Genomic DNA, 11,319 nt, shown 5'->3' on the forward strand with positions numbered 1-11,319 from the left:
CCGGCCATTGCGTATGGTGTATGGTATATGGTGTGTGGTGCATGGTGCATGGTGTTCGCTTCTTCAAAGGTCGTCACTAAAATCAGCCGGCGACGATCAGCGAGAAGGCCTTAAATAAGTACCAACTCGGATCTCTTGGCTCACAGTTCTCAGCATGAGCAGGTTCCAGTCCCCAACTCCAGTCCCAGCCTCAGTTCCAGTCGCCGTTGCAGGTCCCAGCGAGCCCTTTCCCGATTTCTGGCTGGGATTTTTCATGCGTCCGTTCGTCTCTCCGCCGGTTTGCTGCGTGTGCTCTATAGGTGGTCATTATCGCGAGGCCCTGTCCTCCTGTGCTGCGCTTCTGGGCAAGGGAATCGCAGGGGATTCTGGTGGCAGTGGGAGGGAGAAAGCGGGCGGAGGAACTGTGGAGATCCCCATCTTCACACTGAAATGTCTTGTGAAGTACTTGGCATTATATTTAGAAGGAATACATATACTTATATTAGTCTTTAAAAATTTGTTATAATACTAGCTATTTTACTTAGTTTATTTACCAACTTCATATAATTAATTTTAAGTTTAAATGCTTGAATTAAAAGCTTAATTTAATTCCACCAGTAGCCTGACTTACCCAAGTCCACTGATGATGCAGGGTATTCCCGCATATAAAAACGTCTCCCTCATATTGTTAGTTCTGTTGGAATTTCAGCCAGAACAGCAGTCTCGTCCTCGACTTCAGCCAACTGCTGTTCTACTTAATTTGCCGCTGCGTGCGTTGCCGATTTCTGATGACGATCCGCAAGCCGATCCCGATCCCGATCCCAATCCTCATCCTCATCCCGATCCAGCGCCAATCCGAGATATCCTCCCCCATCCACCTTAGCCTACAACTCATCGCAAAGGCAGCAACAATTACCGCATTACCAACGCGTTGTTGACTGACGGACGAATGCACTGAGAGAAAATATATATGAAAATTACAATATGTCCAAATTCTAAGAAAACTCAATAGCTTCAATCTGCCCGACTTGTAAAGACTCTACGGATTTTTAAGCATTGCGAGTAAGTATTTACATCAAATTAAGAGTAATTAGTGTTGTTACGAATGTTATCTTGTAAAATCCAGGAAATTTTTATGTTTAAACAACATTTTTATCCCCAGCGTGTGGAAGAGTGGGATGAGCTGGAAGTCCGTAGGCCAGAAGTCCGAGTTAACTTCTGCTGATGCTGCGCCACTTTTGCGCGGCCTGGGTTTTACTTTATTTGATTTGTTTATGCAGATTAAATGCAAACGATCTTGATAATGACATTAACCGACAGAAGAAGCAGCGACGCAGCGGCAAACTGGAACTTTAGTCGGACCTGGAGTTTTTCTGGCCGAGATGCCACAGAAACAACAGCCAAGAGAGTCCAACAAAAACAGAAACTTGGCCTGGGACTGTGTGTTGTGGGGATTGTTAACTTGACAGCTTTTGAAGGCGGCTTCGTGAGGATCGCACCGCAATCGTCATGGATCCTCTTACCCCTCTCCAAACCCCATTCCACTACTCCACCGCTGACCTGGCGCTGTTTTGGTCAATGTGCTTAAAATTAATGCTCCTTAAAACCGAAACGAAACGCAAAACATCGCTCGGTGCAAGAAACCCAGAACCAGAGGTCCAGTGAAACGCATCTGAACTTTGGCTGCCCGGTTTTATCTGCCTTCGCCGCTCTCTTTCGCTTGTAGCCTAATTAGTTCGGATACAGATTAGGCCAGGCCAAGTAGAAGAGGAGTCAATGAGACAAACGTCGCAGCTCATTAAAGTCCCCGAAAAGTGGCAATCGAATCACCGGTATGAATAAGCCGAAATTGGGGCCGTAAAATGTGGCATAAACAGAATGTTTAACCATCCTCACGCCTGGCCATATAAAATCGAAGCACTTGACTTTATTGTTTCACAAAAATTGCCATTAAAATCGGCAGCAAAATATTTTGCGATGCCGCATTAAAAATCACAAACTTCATAATTTAGCCAGAGCAAAAAAAAACCAGTGTCCAAAGGGTAGAAGCAAAGACTTCACATTGTTGGCAGAAATTTATAATGCCCAAACTGCTTCCAAAGCAAGTTTTTTGGCCCAGTATTCTATTGGCCCGATACCGATCCCTATCCCGATCGACGATCTTCGATCCAAAATGCCGGCTGCATTAACATTTAGCAGCTTTTTTCTGCTCGGCGCTTACATTTCCGGTGCGGGAATCGGTTTCAAAATTAATCAACAGCTTCACGGCGATCGGTCGTCCCTCATTTTGCCTGTTTCGCCAGCAAAAATCAAAAGATCAGCGACCGATCAGGAGCAGCAGACTCATCATAATTATCGTCGATTCCTTCCTTTTTTTTGATACCTCGCAGGATTTACTTTTAAAGAGGACGTCTTAAAGTTTAACTCAATTATGTGGAGAGAAGTCGTTTCGGTGTTCATACGGGCACATTAAAAAAATTTCTTGCATTTCAACATGATCAGATTGAGGGTTGTGCGTAGAAGGTCCACAGATTTTGGAGTTCGAGAAAAGCTGCAGCAGGCATATCAATTACTTTCGGGATTCTCAGGTGTTGGCTAATTAATGAGATTACGTGAGCGCGAATTTTGAGGCGTTTTGCCATATATGAGGGAGCAGTTTGCATCCAAATTGCTGTCAATTCGGTAAAGGAAGTTATTATTGAAAAGGATTTTTGGGGGTTGTCTTACTACTCAAAATAATTGCAATACTTAATGGAGAATTATTGTGTATATACATTGTATTCAAGTGGCATTAAATCAATTTTATTTAATTTGTAGACTGTTTTGATGTCGAAAAGCTTCTGTAAAGCAAACTTAAAAGTTTCTGTGGTCAGGAAATCACACTACAGCTCTTTGTTTCACCTAATCCTCCGTTGAGTCACAACATAATTAGCAGCCTTTGGCTCCCCGGCGTCGGACGATGGCCTTTGAAGTCCACCAAAATAATTAAATAAATAAACTGTCATAATTAATTATGTGGGCCATCGTGAGCATCTGCGGAGATGAACTCCGTGCGGCAAGGAGGCTGGAACAGAAACAGAAACCAGAAAACCACACAGACAAATGCTGACCCAAATACCTTAATAGCTCCAGTCGCAGTTTCCCTCGACTCGGACCCAAAAGCAAGACAAAAGACTCTTACAGAAATGCCTTGGAAATAAAATAAAATAAAGTAAAATAAAAGGCGAATAAATGTCGAAGATGTCGCCGCAACTGAGTCACAATTTTACAACGAAATGAAACTGAAGTGAAACAAAACGGGGCTACCCATAATCCCAATAGGTAGCCCGAAAAGACACAAAATATTTATCGCTTCCGGATTGTGGAGCTGTCGCTGGGAGATCCAAGACAATTTCATATGCATAAATGGCCATAAATGTGGCCTTTTTGAATCCACGATCTTCCAGGCGGCTGCCCACGGTTGTCAACGGCTTCGATTCGGGCCCGTGGCTTATCTTACGGATTTGATTGATATTCGTATCGATTGCGTTTTGCGTTTGACAAGTTTTGCAATGCGCGCCAACTGTGCAAACAGTGCAAACAGTGCAAACAGTGCAAACTGAGCAAACTGTGCAACCTGTTGCAGCAAAAAACCAACTCTCGAAAGTTTCGTTTAGTTTCGCTACGGTTTCGGCTCAGTTCGATTCGATTCGATTCCGACTCGAATTAAATGCATTTATCAGTTTATTTATATATGTGTGTACGAAATGCATTTCCCAAATGTCGATGTGACTGACGATGGAGCTGACAATGCCTTCGTGTGGTTTCTGCTGCCTTTCGCCTCTTGAGCACCTGAGCTGAGCTCTGCACAGGTAAATCGAGGCTGGATGTGGATGTGGATGTGGATGTCTCGAACCTGTCGGCGCATTTTCTACGCCTGTATGACATATCGCGATAGATTTACATTGAATTTCAATAACCGCTGCTTGTCGCTTGCATTTGCAAACACACAGCCAGATGAAGATGAAAAGCAGGCATTACGTTCGATTCGCAATGAGCTTTCACTTTTGCAGTTTTCCCACTGAATGTCTGTTGCAGTGCCTCGTTGAAATGACTGCACACCCAAGAACCGAAACCATCCTCAACATTTTTTAGCATGCAGTCTGCACCTTTGACAGCACCCACCCAGCATTATTGGCATAACTGCAAAAGACCCCACCCGCCGTTAAATGCATCTCTAATTGCTGGTTCTTTGGCACAAAATGAATAACTTTCGGTTTCGCCACAAATCCATTAGCTGATGACAAAGCGACGACATCGACAAAGTGATCGGCAGGCCGAAACCGAAATCAGCAAAGCGGCAACCTACAAACTTTCACCTTTGAGCAAATAGTTTCCAGCATTTCGCAATGTATTTCGAGTGTACGTCAAACAAAACGGCCACAAATGTCATATTTAAGCACAAGCCCAGGCCGAAAAAAAAACCCAGAGCCCTACAACCCGAGACCATCAACCTGTTGCCGCGCTGCCTCGGGGGTACTAATTACCCCAGAGGCCCGAAACAAATTTCAAGCCACATATTTACATGGTGCTCCAAAAGGGGGGTTGGGCCGAGAGTAGACGACCATCCTAGCAACCTCTAAAAGCTGGCATGCCCCCATCGCATTGTTGCAGATAATTTGTACCTGGAAACACGATGGCAAAATTAGGCATCCATTTGCAAGAGCAACGAACAGAAAAATGCACTATGGTTAAGGATATTTAAGTAAATGGTTAAGTTTATGATTTTTACTTTAAGATTCATTTGAATCATTAACAATCTTTAATTTATAGAGTTACTACGAACTTTAATCTTTAGAGTGTTACCTGAATAAGATACCTAACTTGATAATAATTTGTATCAACACATACAGCGCCTAAATAAGGCTATAATTAAAAGTTAAGCTGGTTTTTCATTTCTCATTTCAGCTGTAACAAACTCGATCTCTAAACACAGGGACTCCTCGCCGTATTTTTCTGCCGAAAAATACTAAACACTTTATGCACGATAAACAAAGACCTGGCCCTCTGATGTTTGTCGTCAGGCCTTCAGTTCGGGCTATCAACTCGGCTCATCAACAATAACAATATCGACGTTGCAGCTCGACTAGATAAGGCGGGGAGGCCAGGAGGAGGATGTTGGAGCCCAAAGTCGAAGTTGGAGCTGGAGCTGGGGGGCTTCATTAGCAAGCCAAGACGGCCGGGCCAGAAGTAACAACGTTGCCAGCGAGCAGTGAAACCTTTTTAAAGAGTGAAACTGAGACGGGGAATGCGGCTGGTGACCTCCTCCGCTTTTGTGGAATGACCCCAGATTGTAACGCCCGCCCAGGCAAATTTCCGCCGTCTAGTTGGCCAAACTGCGACTAAGTGTGTATGGCAAATCAAGCCAACATACAAGCATCCAGATCCAGATACGGTGCACTTGCCAAAGTTGTGAAGGAGGAGTTGGATACAACTGGCCCAACCTCCAAATGCAATCTGCGGCTCATCTCTGGTTAGTTAAATTAGCCCAGCGGAGTGGGTAACTATCTTGCCAGCGACTATCTGTGGTAGTCATCTTTTAGTTACACATTTTGTTGATTTAATTTTCATGTTCCGCGCGGCCCAACACTTCCATCAACTGACCACGAAAGTTCCGAGGGCACAAAAAGCCAGCCAAGTCCAAGTCCTCGACTTTTTCCATTCAATGTTGCGGCAAAGTGCATAATTGGTTTATTATTTTTATTTTATTTGCTCGACACGATGACTGCAGCCAGCAGCTTCCTGCCATATTGCTCGCATCGCTGAGCAGCGATTTTCCTTTTTCTCGGGGGGCTTTTCTTGCGGCCCTACCCTACTTGGCCCCATCCGCCTCGTGGCACTTGATTTTCATTGAGGCCTCGCCATCCTCGTGGCTGGTTTTTGTCATCTTTTCTAAAGTGTGTCTCGACTTGAGCTCCGAATCTCAGAGTTTCCGAGGCGTGATTTAAATTTGCTGCAGCTTGCTTTTCTCTGTGGCTTGATAAAATAAATACATTTTCTGCTGCTCTGCACTGACTGAGTTTTCCTTTTTATCGTGCCAAGGTGTGCCATCAATTGTGTCTTCCTCTGGCATGGTTTTGGATTTGCCTCTCCTGCATTTCGGTTTTTGCAGCCAACTATTTCCCCTGGTTTGGCTGCTGCAATCTGTGGGCTGGCTAACTGGAAATGGCAAAGAAATGCAAAATACTCGGCGATAACCCAGATACAAGTTGTCGTTCGGCTTGGGCAGAGGTTTCACTGATCCATCCAAGCCACACACCAGCAACCTTGAAGGCGACATCAACTTATGGATTTTCCATCAGAGGGAGAAGATACTTTATGGCATTAGTGTAAGCTGCTTTCGCTGCATTTCTTCTATGGAATTGAATAGGATAACGTATTATATTTAATACTTATTTAAACTCTTAAGAAAAAGCTAAAAAATTAAATGTTCTGTGTTTGATAAGTTCTATATAATTAACTTCTGTATAATTAACTTGAATTTTACAACATATTGGCTTCGTATTTGCCTTAAATAGGTTAACATCATAAACTGTTTAACTGGTTAACCAGACCTTAACCAAAACCCCCCATCTCACTGCAGCCCAAATTCCCACATGCTAATTACAACGCTGAGAACTATCAATTACCTGCGATTGGATATTCAATTCACTCGACGGCTTATAAATCAAAAAACATGTGCAAGCCGCCAGTCAAGACGAAAATATATCTGCCGACCATTCAGCCATTGTTAGCAGATGTGGTGGTCTGGTCTGGTCTGGCCTGTCGGCCTGCTAAGCTGCTCGCGCAAACAATTGGCCAATTTATTGCATGATTAGATTTTCAATAAAAGCTACAAAAAAAATACAACAAGCGAAACAAAACCGAAAATCAATAAAACAAAAGTTCTCGAGGCCCCCAGAAAACAGAATTGAGCAAGAAATCAAAACTTTTCAATAAGCCACGATCAGCAATGGAGATGTGGCGATGGCGATGGCGATGGCAGGGCGACTAGTTAGCGTACACGAAGCGATATTTGTTTTATGAAGCCGCTGTTTGCCGAGGATTCCGATCCCAGCCAGCACTGCTCCACCCGCCCCAGTGGAACCGATGTGTTGATCTTCAGATTAACAGGCAGCAGCAGCAGCGGAGCCAGCAGGCAAACTGGCAGCAGTTAGCTTGGACAGCAGCCGCTCATGGAGATTCAAATGAGCACGACTTTAATCATGGGTATAGCCCATACCCATAAGAATACGTATATACATATACGTACGAGTATATGTCTCGGAGTGGTCAGCCCAACTCCACCTCCATCTCCACCTTCTCGTGGCGTTGGCGTTTTGTGAGAACAGCGCCAAACTGCTTATTAGACGCAATTAACGGGCGCAGACGAGCAGGGATCGCACCGGATCGTCGGAGGAGGAGGAGGAGGAGGTGCCCAAACTATGGCCGGGTGTCAGAATCAGAACCATGCCTCTGTGGGGCATTTAAGGGTTTATTTCAGCTTGTTTGGGGATTTCGGTTCGTCATCTTTTGTCGGCATTCGGCATTAGTTGGGTGTTAATTTTTCCATTCTCTTGTTTTTGGGCTAAACGCCGCCGTTGCTGATTAATAGGATTTTGATTTCCCTCGACCAGCTCTTCAGCTCTTCGAATTCAACGTGATTTATGTCCGTTTCTGGTGAGTTGAAGCTCCCTTTACCCATTCATTGTTTGCGGTCTGTGCAATTAAAGGCTTAAGCGCGGATAATGCAATAATTTAGCAGTCTTCCGGTCTTAAATTGGAAATGATCGCCTTAAGACTGGGTGGTCCCCTTGGGTGTGGGGGTGTGACTTTTGACTTTTGATTGTAGGTTGCTGCTGCTTCAGACTTGGTCGGAGTTCAAGGTTGCTGTTGGCAGTGGTGAATCATCCAGTGTTGGTCTATAATGACTGTAAATATTAAAACAAAATAGTGAATGATTCAAAGAATAGAATCAAAGGTTGCTACTAATTAAACAATATATAGTGCATCATAAATAAGAATACCTATGGTTTTAAATTAGGTCAGTGGGCCACACTCAATACTCCATATTTTGTACAGCATTTTGTCTTGTAAATAGTTAATTAAATAATTCTATATCTATTGCAGTTTAATGTTATGCTATATTAAGCGATTTAATATCAAGTCTTTTTTCTGATTCAAACTTGTGTGACCAACATTATGAAATCTTTTCCGATGATTGATGCATACTCAAGGTATTAATCTCGAAAAATATTAAAAGCAACAGTGGGAAGCACTCATGGAGCTCATTAGACCCTCCCAATTTCGATTACCGCGATCCAAGGGGGGGAGCAAGCTGGCCAATTGGCTCCACAAAGACCTACACATAGACGGGGACGTACCCAACCCGTTATGCCATCCACTCGGCAGTGGCATAATCTGGAAAAGTTGTCTGCACTTGTTGCAGGTTGCAAGTTGCTGCTGCTGCTGCTGCGACTGCAACTGCTGCCCCACTAAATGCACTGGTCCGCAGTATAAAAAACTATTTCTACTTATATTTTATGGAAGTCGAAATGCTGCAAATGTCAACAAGTTGGAGCGATGACGACGCCGAGATGCCGATGAGTACTGGGCACTGGATATTGGATTGGATGGATATTGTAGTAGTATATTGGATGCCGCTTATTTCTATTCCTATTTCGCTCGCTGGCTTTTGTTGTGTTGTGCGAAATCGATTGGCAACAATTTTTCCCTCTTTTTCCATTTGCCACAAGTTGCATTCAAAGTTGCATCGCGGGGCCAGCCAACACGTATAAAGATTATTTTTAAGGTGCGCACTTTTGAGGTTGGTCCTCTCCTGATTTCCCAAAATGCAACGCCTGTTAGTTTACCGTTTTCGCTGTGCTTTTGGATGCCGAGATGCAGCGCGATGAGGTTGCATGCAACGGGCGGGCGATGTCTCGCCGCTTTCTGAATGCTTTGAGTCATGACTGCCAGCAATCGAATATCCAGCAGCAGCTAGAGTAGTGCCAAGTACAGTGGGTTGGCATTTATAACAATAACAACAGTAAAAAGAAAATATTTTAAGATTTTTTTTAAAGTTATTATGAAGTGCTATTATTAAAGAGGCATATTGTCCTTTCTAACTTTATGTTATATCAGAAAAAATACAATCGATTACTGCTTTTTGTAAGATATGATTCATGAACCTCTAACTTTCAATGAAAGTAGTGTTGCATTTTTTTTCACCCCCATTTTTCAATTCTCTTGCCCCACTGTGCCCTGTCTGCGGCGTGTTCTTTGACAATTTTCAACGCCTTCGTTGCACGGATCTGAGCATCGCCTGGCTGCATGAGATGGCAACTGTTGCTGCCGCTTTTTGTTGATGCTGCCGTTTGATGGCTGGGGGTTTTCTGCCTGTTGCATTATGATTTGGACGGATTTTTTGGGTTTGTTTAGCCAGCAGCGGCTGACGCTGCCACAACTGTTTGTTATTGCGGCTGATGATTTTATTATTTTCCCGAATGCATTTCCTATTGGGTAATATTTCGATTTGCATTCCAGATGATGCGCATCACGCTGCCAGCCAACCAGCCAGCCCGCAATGAATTGCATTTTAATTAGATTCATGATGGTTTCTAGGTGGGGTCCCAGAACAAACCCTCTTCGCTCACAGCCTGACCTTTTACCTTTTGGTGGGGATGCCAAAGCCAAATACTAAATAAAAAAGATTCAAACGAAAGAGATATTCAGCATTCCATAAAGCTGAACAATTGTTTATTGTGCCCATCCACCGCACTCTTGCCACCTTCTTCTACCCAGAAATCGGTCGTTGTTGTGTCAACAAGAGTCTAAAACAAAAATGCCTTCGGGCTGTTCATTAACACCTTTTTAAGCCAAAAAAAAATGAAAAAAATCCGAGTATTTCACAGTTTTCACAAATAGAAATTGGTATTCCATGTGAGCGCGGTTTCATTAATTGTGTTTGCTCACCTGGTGTCCAAGTAATGAGATGAGTAGGCGGCGACTCACAGACTTGTTACAGGTTGCCTGACAGGTATATAACTATATGTATATCCCCCTATCCTCACTTCACCGATTTGTAAAGTTGTGGGTGTTGTCCGATAATTGGCCAGACGGGTTTGTTCTGCCGTTTCCATAATACTTAATTGTCTTCTGTTGTTGCTGGCAGTTTTATTATTAGCACTGATATTTCATTGTTCTATTATCGCCAGAGCATCATGGACCAGTCATCTCTTAAGTGCCATCGGTGTCCAATAATTTTGGGTCATCTTAAATATAAATATAACTAACGTACAGCCAATAGAAACCCCATCGATTTCGATTTCCGGCAAAAAGGAAAGTTTTCTAAATTCTTTTTTATGGATCTGCATTTCATTTTCATTGTTCTACTTATGAAATAACTGATGGCCATAAATTTCCTTTTCTGCAACAGTAGGCCCACAAACTTTCGATCAACCCCGAATTGAAAGGGGCAAACAAATATAAAAGTCTCGAAACATTTTGCAATGACTGCAACCAAGCAAAAACCCTATCCCCATAGCCGTAACCTTATCAGCAAACAAAAGTATAAACGAAATTGTTTTAATTTCCAAATATGAATGGCAATCAATAATCAAATCAACTTTCTACCTGGCACCTCAATCACACAGCCTGGCAAGGTTATCCTGCCGAAAAGCGCAGTCTAAAAAATTAAAGGAAAGGGTTGGAAAATGCAGGGAAAGTCTACCGGTAACGTGACAAAACAAAAGGCAGCAGAAGGTAAAGTTTTTGTTTGGCGTGCTGATTTACAAGGATACCCTTTATAAGGACATGCACACAGACTGGGAAAAATAATTTGCTAACTATAAGGAAAATGTCAATAAAATGGTAAGCAGGCAAGTTTACAATTAACGATATATGTAAAGAAAAGTGGGTACTTTATATTTCAATCTATATATGTCCTGTTATAGATTTGAGTTCTCCACTTTATATTTTTCTCAGTGTACCCACAGCCTTGCACGACATGGAAGGAAATCATATTGATATGGCAATGGTGCAGCCCATTGAAAAATTGGACGATGGGCGGCGGAAGGGGCGGGGCTTTTGGGGGTGGCCTGCCACTTTGTTATGTGCCGACACTTCCGAGTTGGAAATTCGTGCCATGACACGGATTCCCTGGACAGCCGACACATTATGGTCGCACCTAGAGGCGAGTCAAGTCGAGTTGGCTGCCCCGGAACTTCCATCGAGCTCCCAACCCACAACCATGTCAAGCCTGGGTTCAAGTGGACTGCCAACTAGAGCAGGTTAATGGACACTGGGGGTGGGGCAAGAAGG

The 11,319-nt window shown here is 43.4% G+C and overlaps 1 long non-coding RNA gene across 1 annotated transcript; it reads left to right on the forward strand.

Moving 5' to 3' along the window:
• Positions 1–3,174: 3,174 nt before the first annotated feature.
• Positions 3,175–6,953, forward strand: LOC117145388. The gene is made up of 3 exons (XR_004459718.1): positions 3,175–3,830; positions 4,927–6,347; positions 6,602–6,953. It is a non-coding gene; the product is annotated as an uncharacterized LOC117145388 (long non-coding RNA).
• The last annotated feature ends 4,366 nt before the right edge of the window (positions 6,954–11,319 follow it).

The sequence above is a fragment of the Drosophila mauritiana genome, chromosome 3R (genome assembly GCF_004382145.1).
Source record: "Drosophila mauritiana strain mau12 chromosome 3R, ASM438214v1, whole genome shotgun sequence".
Taxonomy (NCBI): Eukaryota; Metazoa; Arthropoda; class Insecta; order Diptera; family Drosophilidae; genus Drosophila; species Drosophila mauritiana.